Source organism: Aplysia californica, unplaced genomic scaffold (genome assembly GCF_000002075.1).
Source record: "Aplysia californica isolate F4 #8 unplaced genomic scaffold, AplCal3.0 scaffold00566, whole genome shotgun sequence".
Taxonomy (NCBI): domain Eukaryota; kingdom Metazoa; phylum Mollusca; class Gastropoda; order Aplysiida; family Aplysiidae; genus Aplysia; species Aplysia californica.
Window position 1 is genome coordinate 239,763 of NW_004797836.1, and position 5,872 is coordinate 245,634.

Below are 5,872 nucleotides of genomic sequence, written 5' to 3' on the forward strand. Positions count from 1 at the left end.
GAAGCCTGGGGCATAAGAAGGTCTGTATACCAGAACTTCTGATCATGTACTCTCCTGTGACGAACATTCTGTGGAGAGTTCTCAGAGAGAGGAAGCTAAAACTACTGGTACTGGTACCGATATTTCTGTTTCGGGGGCTAAGTGAGTAGTGAGTTTTGACTCCAGAAATGTCAAGCAAGTGTCGGTGACACGGGGATCAGATGGGTGGTCACTGGAGTGTGTCCTTGAGCAAGACACGACAACCCTAGCTCAAATTACAGGGCGCTGCACAGTGGCGACCGACAGTGGCATTGTTAGTAAACTGTTCTGTATTTGTGTAATAGTGTGTATTTATGTATGTATTTATGCATGTATGTATTTACGTATGTACGCATTTATAATTATGTATCTATGTATGTATGTTTGCCATTGTAAAACAAAGTGCCCTTCTGGGACAAATAAAAGTGTAATTTATTTATTTATTTATTTATTATTCTCGACTCTTGAAATGCGATTTGGCCATCCGGCAGCTCCTGCAAAGAGACCTCGTCGCAAAGGGATGGATATGGTTCACGGAAAGAGCATTGGTGATGATCGCAAAACAAGGACATCTGCATTTGCCGTTTATGAAGGTAGACCGGTACAACCCTATGATGTAGAGCTTCTAGAACAGGAATGTGTCTCTTTAAACTCAGAGTCCGAGACTGGCGTTAAAAACAAGAGACCTCTTTGAAGACTTTGTTGAGCCAAATTTCAACAAACTTTTAGAACTGCAAATAAGGTCTGGTACGTTACAGGTAAATCTATAGTGAACAGGCTCATGCATGTGTGGTATTGTTATTTTTCATCATGGAGGATACATTGCATCATTAAATTGTTAAAATTTGATAGATAGTTACCGGTACTTCAAGCGTAATACTTATCGATTCAAAACGGTTAAAAAAAAAAAAAAATTAAATGCAGCGAACTATTCTTTCTTTGTTGAAAATCAATAAACGCTATTTCTGAACTGAAATACAATAGTCAACATTACTGCTATAAGTTACCTCCTTATGGCGTTTATTACGTTAAAAGAGAACCTTACAAGGATGCCTGGGATGACTAAGACACCCCACTCTTTTCCTCATTGTTTGGAAGAATTGGACATTTGCTCCCACAAGGGTCTGGATTGAAACTATTTAACCATTCACCTAATTTGAACCAAAAGGTGTTAACCAAACACAATACTTTTCAAATTATGAACGCTAAAAACTACAAAAGGTGCCTTAGTCACCCCGTTTTACCCGTTATCTATTATATATTTGACAACTTGGAAACACATGTGTCCCTTTTCCCATAAAATTGCGGCAGTTACAGAGTTAGAAGTTGGCAAGTACCTGCAACAAGATAAATAGGTCCCCATGACGGAGCCCGATTTTTTATTTATTCATTTCCTGAAATTAGAAATATATATTCGACAAAAGTTCCCGTCCTTCTTTGTCATTTGTGATTATAACCAGAGACTCTCTGTTATAACTAAGAAACGAAAAAAATCTGCATAGCTGTCCCTCACAACGGAAGTACCTAAAGTGATATTTCGCGAGGCGCATTTTGCTTCGAGGATAATAGATCTAGACCTTCTAATTTTTTTTGCATCTCTCAAGATTTATCACAATACTTTAGAGTTATAAAGATAAATGTCTTTTATTCGAAACAACAATATTCACTGACGTTTATTCCGACAGTAGCCTTATACTAGAAGGTAAGAAATGTTTTTTGTATCTTTCTTTCTTTGTTCATAATGGTACGTATCTGCCACTCTGTGATCTTACAATTTGTATGGAAAGGGGTGTGATGGGTCGTTTATTATGCTGTTTATCTTTTTTTTTATACATGTGCTTGTGATCTTATACATTTCATCAATTCTAGTAAAATCATGTTCAAAGATTCGCTTGCTTTTTTTATAGTTCTGTCGAATTTTTCTGTTTTTGACCTCACAGTTTCCAGCACAGCAGCAAATACAAAAGTAACACGCTTCCGATCATAGAGACATAATTTTAACGAAGTGACTATTTCTCCGATCGTTCGGAGAAATAGTGTCGATCAGTATTTCTCCGAACAGTTTCCGGCTTCCGGTCTCGTGATTTTTTGCCTATTTATTTCGAGAGTTCGGCGCCAACTTTCCTTCCGGCTTCCACCTCTGGTCTGGGCTGGGAAGGAACACCGCATGGCAAGCCCGCCTACATACAACCTTCAGTAACACCCATCGCACACCCACCACCATCATGCTCATGTACACACACAAACTTGTACACACACTAACTAAACATGATCAGTGGGCAACTTTTGAACGTATGACGAGCTGAGCTGTGGATAGAGAGACAGTGTGAGTGAAAGAGCGGGTGAAAGGAAGAATGTACGAGTGTATCCACAGGCGACAGCAAAACTACATACATGTATAACACGACGACACCGACCACCCTGGCCTGGTCCACAGCTCTCGAATGGAATGAATGCGGCTAAGGCAGTGTTTTGACTATATTATTATTGTCCATGGTTCGCAGAGTGCAAGGGAATGAGTGTGTGCCTGGAGGGAGGGGGAGGGGTGTGAAAGTCATGCGGACGGGGATGAGCCGCGGGAGAGAACATGGGAATTGAATGAATGAGTGAAACTGAAAGAGAGGAACGACTCATGAGCACTGGAGTGAATGGATCCTCTGTTTTTATTTTTGTATACTTTGAACTGTCACTGAATAAAGGCTGAAATAAAGCCCGAAAAACACACACACACTCCTCACTCTCCACTTACACACTTACTGCCACACACTCACACACACACACACACACACACACACACACACACACACACACACACACATGCAGGAGCAAATTTTTGGGTCTATGTGTTTTTCAATTTTCAAGAGCTGGTCTAGAGATTTTTAGATGAGTGTATAAACGTGAAAAAGAAAGGTTTCACAACACAATGAAATCCAAATTAGCCGAACAGCACATAAACAACCACAAAAATTAACAAATAAGGGTGTGTATCCACCTGTCCGAAGAAGATTGGCTGTTTTAACCCCAAATGTGCGTAAATTAAAAAAAAAAGTACAGGATATTACATGTAAATTATGGAATCACACACATTAAGGGGCCTGCCAGTGTCAGTACATTTAATCGGTTTTGGTGGAACGTACGCTCTAACATAACACATTTAAATCTGTATTATATACATATATATATCTAATGAAGGTAGGAACATCAAATTAAATGACGTTAAACTATGCAACATCCCCCCCCTTTTCCCCAACAATAAAATTGATAGAAAAACAACACATCAGAACAATAACAAGAAAAAAAATTAAACGCTAACAAAAGAAAACACCACAAAGAGTCAAAGAGGGAAAAATAAAAGTAACTGTAACGTATTCAACAAATATCAACGTGGTGACAACAAATGAGAAAGAGACTAAGTGAAGCTTAGTGAACTTTCTTTCGAAAGTAAAGAGGTTCGGCTTCTTTCTTCTTTTTTTTTTTTTATTTGACATTTATTCCCCGACCACAAAAAGCCAAAAAATCGAGCCACGATTGATTGGTCGCTGCCGCGACAAACGCAGAAGCTAGTTCTATGTGTCGTGATCAATAATCCTCCGTAGATCTAGATCTAGACAGCACACGAGTAAACACAACACATTAAGTTTAAGAGCAGCAGCCTTCATAGGCAACACGTCATATCTGTAGCGAAAAACTGTTTGGAACTGTAGCATTTCTTTATATAAATATTTACTGCGGATATTTTTTGGACCGATTGAACCATATTGTATACGAGCAATCTTTGGAATCTATATATCCGAAATTTGTGAGAAAGGATGTGATTTCAGAGAGTTCGGAGAAATAGTGCCCAGCCTTATTTTCCCGAACGTTCGAAGAAATAGTGCCCAGCTTTATTTTCCCGAACGTTCGGAGAAATAGTGCCGGCCTAATTTTAATATCTACATGACATGAAAACTTCTTCATTTTATGAAAAAGGAAGTTTCTTTGATTTACTGAATCTTTTTTATGCACCAGAGCAGCCAAGCTTGCTATAGATGATTTTTTCCAATATATTTGTAGGAGTTTACCACCGCCAGGGGCGGTTTGTTAACTGGACAAGACCGGCGGTGCCGGTCAGATTTTTGTCAACTGAACTGTTGACAAGAAATTTATTGCTGATGACGATTTTCATTCAGTTTTAAGTAAATCCAAACAAACATGTATCAACATTCAAAAACACCTTGCCGATTTGAAGGCGCTCAAATAGACAAGTGGGATTCACTGCTGTTTTGTCGCGACATAACCTCATTCCTTCACGTTTGTTATCGCGCCGGCTCGTAACTTTAAATCGTCTCCCGTCAAACCGTCACGTCGCGGAACTTCGTACTACGCTCGAGGCAAGGAGTTTAGAACTAATTTTTAATCTCCTTGGCCCGAGGCCAAACACACAGCTGGCTTGGCTTTGGCCTAGCGATGACGTCAGTCTCAAGGACAAATCAGAGAGTATTTAATTATATTTTAGTGTCTCTGGACAAATCCATCGTCAGCCCACAGAAAGATTAGTGTATATCTTAATTGCCAGATTGGCCTCTTTGTAGCTTACAACATTAAGAATGAGACTGTCTTGAGCAGCACAGACACATGTATTATTTTATCAGCAAAACATGTATTTATCATTCAGCCTTTCTCTAACTACTATCAGAACATTTATTGTCAGTATGGCACTACTCTTTTTTGTTTATTGACTTTTTAACCACCTATAATTCCTGTTTGGCATTTACTCATCGTTTTCTCCTCACTAATAACTTACCTGGCTCTTGGGGGTCTGGCCGGCGAAAGAAGGAATCGTCTAGTGAAGATATATAAGGAAAATTTTAACGAGGAGCGATAGACACTCGGCTGTCAGAGTCTGGGCCGAAAACCCCCTCCCTTCCCTCCCCTTTTCAACCCTCACCCCAGCTAGACACCAAGTTCTATAATTAGCATTTGACACACTTCCCCACTTTGTTACAATACAGTGTTCAGTATTCAGTTCTGAGAACTGAGAAGTGCGATGAAGTACATTTGATGATATAATGATCGGAAGCGTTTGTGCTTTGTCCAGCTTTGTATAGCATCTGATTGTAGACTTGATCTGCTTGGGACAGCGTCACTGGTACAGTAGCAATTGACTTTTTGTCATCATACAGGACAGTTCTTATTACAAATATTTAACGGGTTCAGTGCACGTCGATATTTTGTGTGGGGGTGTAGAAAGTACGAGTAAAGTACTGTATTGGAGGCCAGGATCAGCGATTTGTTGCTTCTCACTTTCAGTTTGTTTTCTAGCTTAAACTCAAGTAGTGTGTTTCTTTTTCTGTGTCGATCAAGTGAGTTTCTGTTAATCTCAGTAACTTCCATCTTACATTATTCATAATATTTTTTCTTGACGCTACCGCATATTTTAGCTCTTTCACATTATTACAATGTTTACTGTGGTGTGTGTGAGTGGGGGAGGGGGTATAAAATAAGGAGAGAGAGAGAGAGAGAGAGAGAGAGAGAGAGAGAGAGAGAGAGAGAGCATGTGTGTGTGCGTGCGTGCGTGTGTGTGTGTGTGTGTGTGTGTGTGTGTGTGTGTGTGTGTGTGTGTGTGTGTGTGTGTGTGTGTGTGTGTGTGTGTGTGTGTGTGTGTGTGTGTGTGTGTGTGTGATAAACCACGGGCCGCCACTGACCACCACCACTTCTCATCTTAATAAATAGTGGTTGCAATTGGTCTTTTTAAACTCTGAAGTCTATCACCACCACTTCTCATCTTAATAAGTCCTTTTAAATTAGGAGGGGAAAACTCTGAAGTCTATTATTATCAATTTGTCCTTTTCATATATCTCAAACAATTAAAAGA